At 35.1% G+C, this 13,769-nt stretch overlaps 1 pseudogene; it reads right to left on the reverse strand.

Annotated features, from left to right (window-relative positions):
* Window positions 1–3,046: 3,046 nt before the first annotated feature.
* The window catches only part of LOC106972209 (zinc finger protein ubi-d4-like), a 37,184-nt pseudogene continuing 26,461 nt past the window's right edge, over window positions 3,047–13,769 (reverse strand).

Raw genomic sequence — 13,769 nt, forward strand, 5'->3', positions numbered from 1 at the left:
TCTTACTGTCAAAAATTAATGTACACACACACACACATTTGAATAGTGTATGACTATAAACTGCTTGCACTATCACAGTATCTCAGTCTTTGAAAAGTACATTAACAAAATATTAACTTTATAGCAGAAGCACTTGCTTCCACTTAACCTGTTTCTGCAATTTCCAGAGTTTCTTTTGATGATGTCACCTTCTGTTCTTTGTTTTACTTTTACTTCACTGCCAAGGATGAAAATTCAAAAAGCCTAGCTTTGAGTTATGCAAATGGAAAATGAAACAAAAAATATTAGCCAAAATAAAATAAAATTGGAATCTGTTAATCATATTAAGAAAGAACTCTGCTTTCTTTTCTTTCCTCTTATCCCCCGCCCCGAACTTTGCACAACACTGAGTCTTGGACTGGGCACAGATTAAGCACTGAAAGAATACATCACAAAAAGAACAACAATCAAATAATGCTCAGATATTATAGAGATTCCCTTTCCTTACTCTTATTTTTTATTTTTACTCTGAAAATTGAAGCTGTGCCATTTTCTAAAATGTTGAATTGATACAGCTGAACATGATGCCACAGTAGAAAACTACGAACTTTCCCCTTGTTGTGATCTATGTCAGACTGACTATACTACTTAGGATAGTATTGTTCCATATAAACCACTGATGGAAAATACGTCTCAAACAAAAATATCAATAATTAACCTGGAAATGGCTATCCCTGTTGAAGAATGGAATCATGTACTAATGGTTTCTAGTGAGCTCTTTTAGCATGCATTGAAGAAGAAGTAAGGTACAGTGAAAACACAAAGATCTCCAATTGTTGGTGGGGTCCTGACTGACTTTCTACAGTACAGTTCTGAAAGCCCAGAGATGTCCACAGTGTCATCAGACAGCAACAGCCAATCAAGTGAATGTGTATTATCTGAGAAGTGCTCTGCTATTGAACATAATACCAAGACCTGTCACTATTTCTAGTTCTAGTCTTTTTTTTTAATATTTTTAACATTTATTTATTTTTGAGACAGAGAGAGACAGAGCATGAACAGGGGAGGGGCAGAGAGAGAGGGAGACACAGAATCTGAAACGGGTTCCAGGCTCTGAGCTGTCAGCACAGAGCCCGACGCGGGGCTCGAACTCACGGACCGTGAGATCATGACCTGAGCCGAAGTCGGCTGCTTAACCAACTGAGCCACCCAGGCGCCCCTCTAGTCTTTTTTTTTAAATATATATACACCAATGAAGATATACCAATTAATATATTCTTGTATATATACCAATGAAGAACATGTGAGTGGACATTTTACAATTCAGGCAGAATAGCTGTTCTATCATCTTAAGTGATACTCAATGTCTTAGGGTTTCTTCTAAATGCCATTGGTATTATGCTTCTCTGTGCCTTAGGAGTCAAAGATGAGACGAAAAGCCACCAAAACATTTATGGTAAACTAGCTTATGTCAGAAGATCCCTTAGAGACAACTGAATCTGTGACATGGGAAAGCTGATAATATGTAATCTCAGTATCTTTGTGATATATATATTTGGCATATATATATTTAACTTGATCTCCTACTGCCCCATACCCAAGCCTTCATTTTCAGAGAGTAAAGGAGTAATAAAAACATATAGCAATATTTCAATATTCCCTGATACTTAATTCAGTATTTTTATAAAAAATATTTCCACACACATTTTAAAATGGCATCAACTTCAACAAGTCAATACATTTTATTGTGTTCACCTTACAGGGAAGTAAACTAAGATTCAGACAAATTAGAGAATTTAACCAAGATAACCTAGTGGCCTATAATGGCAAACTCACTCCTCACTTCATGTTGCAAATATCTTCAATATTTGTTTGTTTGCCTCCCTAGGGAAACAATAATATATACCATCCAAAATGAGATACATAAAGATATATGAATTCCTTTCCTTTTTGGCATTCTTAAGAGTAACTTTTTAAAGCAATTTGAACTGTTACAGAGTCACCAAGAAGGCACAGCATTAATGAGGACAGCACTGACATAGAACATTTTGACAAAACATAGTGAACTGCTCACTTTTTATAAGGAGAACAGAAAGCTGTGATAGTACCTCCAACTCAATGTCAAGCCCAGGCTTGTTGGGATTTTAACTGGATGAGCAAAAGTAATATAATGTGCAGAAATGTTAAACATCCATCAAGTTCCTGTTGGAAGTAAACATTTCAGAACAGCAAAGAAGTGTTTTAAGAAGCAGATAATCCTTGTAGACCATGGTGAGGTTTGCAAAGTATTAAAAAAGAGAATAAAATAGAACTGATTCCCCACTCCACCTCCTCCCTATATGAGCTCCTTATTGACGGCATAGATTTAATTTAAACAAGTCAAATACTCCCTTACAGACTTTGGTGGAGAACTATTTTGTTCAAGCACCTTAAAATGAAAGCACAGGAGAGGTGATCTGATAACATGTTTGAAAGGCTGAGGACCATGCTTACAACAAAACCAGGCTGGGAGTTATCTTATTATCCCCAAATGGCTTTAGGGGAAAAAAATGTCACTATCCCCCAAGAAATATTTTATAATTCAAATATGACTCCAGCAACAAGATAAGATTTTCAAGAATTTGAAAACACTTCTCACTAGCTATTGGGAAAATGAACAGCATTCAAGTGATTTCTGGGTCTTTTTGAATAGCATAATATTCACACCTATGAATGGTGAGGCCTATACTTTGGTTAAATTTAATTACATAAGTTTGCATAGACACAAAAATAGTACTAACAGATTTCCAAGAATACTATATAGCAAATAACGATCCACAGTATAGTGGGGAGAGTGGTAGGAACTTCTATATCTTTCTCAGCAGTTACCATGATTTTTTCCGTGTAAAAGTATTTATTTGTACAAATGTTTAGAATACAGAAAGAAAGTAAGGAAAGAAAAAAGACACCTCAACTCCAAAGTGACAGTGAATTAGGGCCTGCCCACAGCCAAGGGGAAGGCCACTCCAGAGTGTCCTGGCATGGAGTGCCCCACCCCCACACCCATGCCAACTACTCCACCTCAGTGTCACCAGGCAAAAAACTGAGGGATCAGGGTGTGAAGATCTTCCCAGCTGCTAGTGAGCATGCAAGGGAAGAAAGGGATGTCTATGTGGCCTCCCTGTGACCCAGAAGCCAAGATACACAGAGCAGGAGGCAGAGGCTCCCAATTCAGTTAGGGGCAGGAGCTGCATGTCTAGGAAGAACAAAAGGGGATTTCGGAGGTAGACTTTTTCATGGAGTTAAAAAACAGGCACATTATCCAACATCTCCCGGTGGCCAGAGGGGGGCAGAGTTGCCACCTGAGCTTACTGCTGCCAAAAGCAGACTAGCACAACTACCCGAGGTTCTCTGCACTTGCAAAAGAAGAGGGAAAGGTGGGCATGAAAAACAAGAGAGGAAGAGAACGACAGCCCTAGAGGTATGGAGGCAGTGGGGGTGGGGAGCATATCAAGAGGAGTTCTGGTTCCAGTAGATGGAAACTCTCTCCTTCCACAGCTCCAGAATCAAGCTGCGGCTCCAACTTCCTTCAGGAGGCTCAGACACGGATGGGGTGAGGTAGTACATATGGTAGCCACCATCACAGTTGTCACAGTGATCTCCAAGGTGCTGCACAGTGTCTCCAAGGTGCTGCACAGTGTCTCCAAGGTGCTGCAGATGTTGCAGCACTTGTGCTAGATGCACTGCCAGCAGCAGGTCTCCACAGCTGCCATCGTCACCAGGGTGAAGTTCAGGAAAGACAGGTGCTCTGAGTGGCCACAATCAGAACAAGACACCAGCTCCTTGGACTGCCCTGTCTTCTTGTTGATCTTTGAGGCAGAAGTCACCATAGTGTTGGGCAGGGCCAATCTGTCCAGACCCTTCTTGGATTTCTGCTCCTCTGATCTCAGAAAGCTGGGGTGGGTGGCTGTGAGTCTTCCTTATCCTCACCCTGCTCCTTAGCCAAGTGGGAGTGGTGACTGAGGCCCGGTCAGTTCTTGTAACATTGTCCACAAATGTCACAGGCACAGGGCTTGTCCCGATCCCTGGATGGAAGTGTCCAGATTTGTATAGGCACTGTCCACACCTCTATCCTTGGATTTCCCCCTTACCCAGACACCTGGGAATGTCTTCTTAACAGTCCTCATCATCAGGGTCATCCAGGAAGTCATCTGGTCCTAGAATCCATGTCCCTGCTCAACTGTCAGTCACAGGAAACTTACCCAGGCTGTCATCATCCTCTCCGGATCTAGAGCACCACACTTCTCCAGGGGGTCAGTGCGCAATAGAGCCTCTAAACTGCTGCCATCTTGAGAGATCAACCCCTTTTTCTTCAGGGTCTAGTCTGTGTCTGGTTTAATAGATGGTTAAAAAAAAAAAGTCCGGATCCTCACAAGGGTGGAACCACTTCTTTTCTGGTGGCACAGTACATATGGTAGCCATATGTAGGACAGGGTAGGAGTACAGGTACCCAGAGGCCAATCCTGGACCCTGGTGTCTCTTTCCCATCCAGAGATAACAGTTGCTCTGGAATACTCTAGGCTGTGAGTCCAAGAAAGGAAGGCACACACTGGGCTCAGCACAGAGGTGGATATTATATCTATGGCATTGCTCATGGCATCTTTGTAATTCTGGTCATCAAGAAGCTTCACCGCATTTGCCACCACAGCTGCTATCTTCCCTGTTCCTTTCTTTCAGGGCTTACCATGATTTTTAATTACTTATTTATTGTCTAGCTTTTCTAAAAAAAGACGCTGAACTGTGTCATTGTTGGTTCACTGCCATTAATTTCAGTCCTTAACATCAAGTCAGACGCAAGATGGTTATATAATGCCTGACAGATAGGTGACTACTAAGCTAAAGTAAGGAAGAGTAAAGCAAAAACAAACAAAAAACAACAAACATCCACACACAAAACAGAAAAAAATAAAACAAACAACAAAATAAATTTTAATAGGAGTAACTGTCAGTTTGCAGATCCAGTGTTTGCCTTCATTACATAATTATTCATGAATTTTATTGCCAGAAATTATAGTAACCCATGACATTCCAGAAAAACTGGCTGCCTATGTGAGAGGAGACAGATATGACACACAGCATGTTTTGTTTGAATTAAAAAAATAATAAAATCTTGACATTTCACTTTTCATCTATAAAGCTCTGGATTTCTGGATTCTTTGGGGGAAAAAAAACCAAACAGTATATCAAGCAATGCTAGTCCTAAATTATAACATGGCAATTACTGCTTGAACATGAGTTTTGGACTTCCGGTTTTCATATAATGTCTCTATAATACTATTTTACCTCCTTCATCTTACTTATTGCCTGACTCTTGGAAACATTTGACTTTATTACCTCCACCAATAAATAAGATTAATGGCACTTCAGAAGCTTGACTATCAGGCTTAATTGGGCAGAAAAAAAGTTTGGTAATAAAAATATAATTAATGAATTGTAAGTATCCTTGAATTATCTTTGAATAAATATAACAAAAGATATTTCTGTTAAAATAACTAAAGAAAGAAATTTGGTAAATATGTTATAGGAAATACAGTGTGTATAATTACTATAAGCTTTGCAAAGAATTTAGTCATATGGATATAAAGAAGTTCAACAAGTCTGTCCTTCTTTTGGTTTATGGATAGACATTTTCACTTAATATTTAATTTGATTTAAATATACTATATATTTTTATTTAAACTAAAATAAACAAACAAATAAAAAAAGTAGTTCATCCATTTATTCCACCCACGAACCCTCATCTGTGGCAAACACCAATCTGTTTTCTGTACCTATGACTTTGGGTTTTGTTTGCATATTTTGTTTGTTTGTTTGTTTGTTTGTTTTGGATGTTTTGTTTTGTTTATTTTAGAATCCACATATAAGAGAAATCACAGTATTTTTGTTTATGTCTGACTTATTTCATTTAGCAAAATGCCCTTGAACTTAAGTGCTAAGAAGCAATTTAGATTGAAGCAAAGATCACTTCAGTAACACTACTGTATACAGTAATTATGTCTTTTGTCTCAATATATAACATATACATAGAAAATGCTATTTTATCCTCTGGCTATGTAAATAGTATGAGAAGCCTGAAAATATAAAGAAGTTGTATAAAGAAGTAAAAGTATCAAAACCTTTCTAATTCTTGGTTATATATAATAATATATATTCATATATACATATATTCATATATATAATAATATATATATTCATCTGAGTATGATTCCAGTGGTTCAAAAATTAACATAACACTGATCTTCTTGAAAATTATGCTGCTTTACCCCTTAATGAAACTTAAACCATTTTAACAACTCTCTTGATATGAGATATATGTAAAGAAGTGTTGTGAAGTGTTGAAAAAAATTTGAAAATATAAAACGCAGAAGAGATTAATTATGTCCACACACACATTATTCCTCTCTTCCTCTCCAATACCTCTCCATTACACCCATCGCTAGAAGTTCAGTATAGGAGAAAACAGCTAAGTGAGGGTGGATGAGACATCCTAAAGAGGCCTGGAACCCACCTTTTTATAAACATCTAAATATTACTGAATTGCTTCAAAAATACTCAAAGGGGCATCACTGTTCAAGTTCCTTTCCTTTTTTGACACCTTTACAGCTTGTATAGGAAATTTTAAAACTCCAGGAAACTGTAATGGCACAAATATATCATTTTCATTAATCATGTTAGAAGTAACACACCTTATGACATATTTCAATGAGTAGGAGCAATCTGATAATACTCCTCTTGTGTCTGTGTAAGACACTCTGTCGATTTGCCAAATTGAGTTTGACATTTGCTTTATTTGTCTGACTTATATATTCATGATAACCCCTTAGCATGTTTGGATCAAAGTATTATCTTTAAGGAAAATTTTATAATGATAACCATAGACATTTTGAATAAGAGGGCTAGAAAAGAAAATTACTTGTGACAAACCTGATTAGAAACATAATGCAAAATGAATTTAGAAATGACAGACCCCCCCCAAAAAAAAACTTTTCTATAAATCCAGGCTTCTGTATCAAGCATATTAGGAGATTTAAAATGAGACTGGGGGTGCCTGGGTGGCTCAGTCAGTGAAGCATCTGACTCTTGATTTCATCTCAGATCATGATCTCATGGTTCCTGGGATGGAGTCCCGTGTCAGGCTCTACGCTCACAGTGTGGATTCTGTCTCTTCCTCTCTCTCTCTCTACCTTTCTCTCTCTCTCTCTCTGTCTCTCAAAATAGATAAATAAACATAAATAAAATAAAATAAAATAAAATAAAATAGTAAAATAAAATAAAATAAAATGAAATAAAATAGACTGCATTTTATCACTATCATTGCAAACTATGCTGCTTGGCTTGTGGTATATACTTAGGTTGTTGTAAAATGTCATTTGATTTATGTTTTACCACTGCTAACATAGAAAAATGGAGAAATGAAAGATAATTTCCACATAGTGATAATGAAATTAAAGAAGAAACAATGCTGGAAAGTTAGAGTATTATTAACTGCAAATTTGCCTTCACACACAGTTGTATGAAGAAAAGCCAACATGCATTTTAGCAGGATAGATATGAATGGGACTAGATAGAGTCTGAGACATACTGTCTGATAATTTATCTTGCCTTGGCCCACATCTCCCTTCCTATGTTGCTATCAGAGCTCAGGTCATTATTACCTATATCCTGGGATATTTTAATATCTTTCAACTCATCTCACCTCCAGCCACTTCCTGACTTAGTTCATTTCTCACACATTGCTAGACTCAACAACCTGAGACACATTTGTGTTCATGGCTCATCTCAGCTGAAATATTCCAGGGGCTTCACTTTCCTATAACTTAGAATTGAAACACTTAAGCTGAATCAACTGTTTCAAAACAATGATACAAACCCACTTGTTCATCGATATTGCCCAGTATTCCAAAGACTTCACTTTTCAGGAAAATCACACTAATCACTGTAGTGCAATCACTCTTCCATTAATTACTGGAATGGCTTTCTCTCCATCAAGATATGTGCAAATCCTACACATCTCTGAGACTATTTAAAGTGCCAACTCACCTCTTAAGTGTTCCTAGAATTCACACCTGTTCTGGAAGCAAACTTTCCCTCCTGTGAATGCAGCTAAAATTCTGCCTGTCATTATTTGATAAAAGTGTTTTATTCCTTAAAATCTGTTTAGTTAACAAATATTTATCAACTAACAAACATGGGAGTGTTTATTTACTTGAACTATTGTTATACGTAAGCAAAAACAAAAACAATACAAAAACATTTATGCAAAGCATCTAACAGTGTACACCCTATTTTAATAGGTACTTAGTCAAGAGCATTTTCCTTCCATCATCTTTCCCTACTTTATGGTCCATGACTGGTCTATCACTATAAATTTCCACAGCAGTTAATCTATTACCTTCTATGTAATGAATGCTCCATAAATATTTGTTGAACTACAAGGTAATTTTTTTTAGCTCTTTCTTCATTTCTTTAAAAACTGTCACATTACTTGTACTAAATGTTAAATATGGTTCATTTTCTGAAAACGTCCATTTTCATGGACATAAACCTGGTTATGCTATAATGCACAACTAATAATACTTTTGCTTTCTAAGCTTAAAGAGCCACTACAAATATTTATAATTATTTAATTAGCTTTGGTAATCAGAATAAATATTTCCAAGGAACAAATTAAGAATATTATCTTCCTTTCAAAAGAGAAAATATCAAAGCTGAAAGTGTCACAAGTACTTGATAATAGAAACTGTCTATTATACTTAACAAGGCAGATCTTTCATGTTTACATTCTATAGCCTTGCATTGTACAAACCAATTAGCCAGGCAAAATGAGGTGTATATGTCATTCTGAAATAAGAAGTAGGTAGGGGTCTGGGACTTCAAAGGGAAAGAAAGTGATTCACAGGAAGATTAAAAAGAGGAAATCTTTGTTAGCTGGGCCTAACAGAAACAATGGAACAAGAATTTTAACAAACAGACTTTGCTAAATTCCTCCCTGTCTACTACACCTACTTCATATTATAATGTAAGTCTCTATGGTGATAGCTCCCTTTCTGGAGCAGATACTCTATCTAAATTATTTTAGCCAGTTGGGGGAAGGTCAAAATTTCTTCATGAATCTTTTAGGCCTTGATAATTTTCAGCTCAAAATAATTTGCATGCAAAAGTGACATATCTTGGGACAATTCATTCTGAACCCCTGCACATATAACTATAAATAAATTACAATCAGTAACTCAGCATATAAAATCATTACCTTTCATGATATATGAAATTGAATGAAAAATTTAATGAATGACCAAGTGTTTTTTCTACACAGAATATATGTAACAAATCAATATTCAAGTATGATAAATAATGTCAACATAGAGCAAAATATACAAGTATAAAGAAATGCACCATTAAAATGTATACATAAACCACTGATATCCTTGTGCAAAGCTAAAACTGTGATGTTTTACAAAACAGCATTCTAATAATTGGGTAAGAATCAAGTATATTTTGAGAGAACAGATAAAAGACACAATAGAAAGAATAGGGTTGCTTTCTCCAACATTCAACAGACACATACTTGGGTATATCACCTCCTAATCTATTTTCACAGTATTTTACGGAACATACGATGTGTCTGGAAATATTTGGTTGTTTTAAATGATATACAAAATGTATAAACATATCTCATCTTCCAAGGAATTTATAAATTAGCACACACATGAAGCAGATGGCATTATATAATATTTAACTAAACACTGTACTAGGTTATACAGATTATATTGTTAATTAGTTTTGAGAACGTTCAGAAAACAATTTTTGGATTAGTTCTGTGCATTTGACTGATTAAATTATTTTGAAAGCTTACAATGACTATTCATGTTGTGTTTTCTAGGACATTCCTATCAAACTTCTTGTTTGAATAAAACTGTCTATCCTATATCTACTAAAAATTAATTATAGGATATTTTAAAAATGAATAAATTATATATATTTTTATTACCAAATTTTTTACACTCAATTTTTTAAAAAATAAGGACTTTGATTTTGACCTGAAAAGTACCCAGAAGTCCCTCCATCTTGGATGCATCAGGGGACTGAGGTTGTAGGGAAAACTGCTACCCGGAAATCTAGAGTAATAGACACATCCAGAAACACTACAGAGACACTGTAACACAAATAAAGAATGCCTTTGATGGACTCATCACTAGACTCCACAAGGCCAAAGAAAGAATCAGTAAGCTTAAAGTTAGATCAATAAAAACTTGCCAAACTGAAAAGCAAGAAGAATTAACACTAATTCTTAAACAATCTCATCCAGAATATTAAAGATGAAAAAATCTTCCCAAGTAATTTAATGATGCTAGTAGCTCCCTGATATCAAAACCAGGCAAATAAAATATAAAAGAAAGAAAGAAAGAAAGAAAGAAAGAAAGAAAGAAAGAAAGAGGAGAGGAGAGGAGAGGAGAGGAGAGGAGAGGAGAGGAAAGGAAAGGAAAGGAAAGGAAAGGAAAGGAAAGGAAAGGAAAGGAAAGGAAAGGAAAGGAAAGGAAAGGAAAAGAAGGAAGGAAGGAAGGAAGGAAGGGAAAAAAGAGAGAGAAGGAGGAAGAAAAAAATGCTAGGGCACTATCTCTCATAAACATAGACACAAAAATTCTCAACAAAATGTAAGCAAACCCAACCTAAAATGTATAAAAAATAATTATACAACATGACAAAGTGAAATTTATTATAAGCATGCAAGGCTTGTTCAATATCTGAAAATAAATCAATGCAATCCTACCCTATCAACATCTTGATCCAGATCTCAAAGTTCTGTGTTCAAGCCCTACATTAGGCTCAGTGCTGGGTGTGAAGCCTACTTTAAAAAAGAAAAAAAAAAAAATGCCCAAAAAACTAGGAATTAAGGGAATATCCACAACCTAATAAAGAATATCTACAGAAAACCTATGGCTGATATTGCATTTAATGGTGTATGACTGAATGACATCCTCTAAAGATTGAGGACAAAACAAGAATGCCTGCTCTCACCAATCTTATTCCACAAAGTACTAGAATTTCCAGCCACAGAAGTAAAGCTAAAGAAATAGGAGCCATGGTGATAGGACAGGAAAAACAAACAAACAAACAAACAAACAAACAAAACCAAACTTTGTATTTGCAGATGGTGTCATTGTGTACATAAAAAATTAATAATAAAAAAAAGCTCCTAGAAGTAGTAAGTTCAGCTAAATTGCAGCATATAAAAGGGACACAGAAAAACCAATCACATAAATGATAAAATGTTATTTATAATCATGCCAAAGAAAAGAAATACTTAAGTTTATACTTGGTAGAACATGTTTAGAGTCTTTATGTGTGAATTACAAAATGTTAATAAAAGAAATCAACAAGACCTAAGTAAAAGGAGAATAAACCATGTCTGTGTATGGAAAGATTCAACATAGGAAAAGTGACAGTTCTTTCCAGATTGACTATAGGTTTAATCCAATACATACCAGAGTTCCACAAGATTTTTGTATCCATTTATAAGCTTATTTTACAATTTATGTGGAAAGGCACAGGATCTGTAATAATTAAATAATAAATAAATAATATATATAATAAATAAAATAATAAATAAATAAAAATAAAGTAAAAAGAGTCTCTATCTGAAATTAAAGCTTACTTTATAGGTATAGCAATTGAGACAATAAGATATTGGTGAAGGATTAGGTACACAGATCAATGGAAAATAATAACACAAAAAAGAATCACACAAATAAACTCAGCTGAGTTTTCACAAACTAATGAAAGTAATTTAATGGAGGAAGGTTAGCCTTTTCAACAAATTGTATTGGAACAACTGGGTATTCATAGGCAAAAAACAAAAACAACAACAAAAAATAAATAAAACCCTCAACCTAAATCTTGCATCTTATACAAAATGTACTCAAATGAGTAATGAAGATAAATACAAAATGTACAACTATAAATAATAAATGATGATAAATCACTGGCATATGGCAAAGGGTTTTAAATTTGACATCAAATGCACAATCCATAAAATGAAAACCTGATAAATTAGACCTCATGAAAAGTATAAAGTTTTGCTTTACAGAAATCCATGTAAAGTGGAAGAAAATATTTGCAAGTTACAAATCTGACAAAGAACCAGAAGCCAGAATATATAAAGAAGTCTCAAAACTACACAGCTAAAAAATAACCCAATTATAAAATGAGCAAAAGATAAGAACAGACTTTTCACTAAAGAGGTTATACAAATGGCAAGTAAACACATAAAAAGGTGTATGACATCATTAGCCATTTGGGAAATGCAAATTAAAACCACAGAGGATATCAACACACACCCATAAGAATGGCCAAATAAAAAGTAATGACAACACCAAATACTATCTAGGATGTGGAGAAAGTGGATCATTCATACATTGTCAGTAGGAATATAAAATATAAAGCCTGAAAATTTTACATTGTGAAAAACAGTTTGGCAGTTTCTGAGAAAATTAAACATGTAATTACAACACGACCCAGCAATCTCACTCTTGGACATTTATCCTAGAAAAAGCTTATGTTCACACAAAAATGTATACATAAATGTTTTTAGTAGTTTTGTTTGTAACTAAAACTATAATCAGCTCAGATGACTTCAATAGCTGAATATTAAATAAACTGTGGCTCACACATACCATAGAATATCACTCAGCAATGAAAAAGAATTGTCTAGTGATACACACAGCTTGGATGAATCTGCAGAGTATTATAGTGAATGAACACATCATTCATCAACACACCAGTTTCATGAAGGAGTTTGATGTTGGGTCTCTCATCTTCAAGTCCAAGTTGAAATATGAATGTCTTTTAATCCATAAAATGATAGCACATGTAAAAGGCTACAGAACTTAAAATTATGCTTTCCATTATCATTTTCACTCACATTGAATATTAAAATTCATATGAATAAAAACTTTAAGTCAACTATTTTAGAAAGTCTTGCTATTCAAAGTATGGTCATTGGATTAACTGCACTGGCATCACCTGAGAGCTTGCTAAAAATGCAGAAACTCAATCAAACTTAATCAAACTTAATCAAAATCTTCATTTTTCAAGATCTTTCTCTGTATGTAAACTTTTGAACATCATTGTTCTGGAGTAACAGATAGCTACACAGTGGGTAGTTGTGCAGTATAATTGCAAGATCTTTCCTATACATTGTTATGTCCTGTGTATGTGGGAGTTGAGCTACCATATAAATGTCATATCCTAGCACATCAAAGGATATAATCAACAGAATGAAAAGGCACCCTATAGAATGAGAGAAAATATTTATAATTCACATATTTGATAAAGGGTTAATATCTGGAATAAAGAACACCTACAACTCAACAACTAAAAAATCAAATAACCTGATTAAAAAATGGTCAAAGGACTTGAACTGACATTTCTCCACAGATGATTTACAAATGACTGATATGCACATGAAAAGATAATCATAATCATTAATCATTAGGGAAATCAAAACCACAATGAAATATCATCTCATGCCCATCAGTATGGTTACTGAAAGGAAAGGAAGGGGAGGGGGAGGCAAAGAGGAAGGGAAGGGAAAGAAGGGAAGGGGAAGGGAAGGGAGAAAGGGAGAGAGGGTGGGGGAGAGGAAGGAAGGAAGGAAGGAAGGAAGGAAGGAAGGAAGGAAGGAAGGAAGGAAGAGAGAGAGAAAAGAAGGATAAAAGGAAAAATAAGTTTTGGCAGGGATGTGAAGAAATCCG

Source organism: Acinonyx jubatus, chromosome C2 (genome assembly GCF_027475565.1).
Source record: "Acinonyx jubatus isolate Ajub_Pintada_27869175 chromosome C2, VMU_Ajub_asm_v1.0, whole genome shotgun sequence".
Lineage (NCBI taxonomy): Eukaryota > Metazoa > Chordata > Mammalia > Carnivora > Felidae > Acinonyx > Acinonyx jubatus.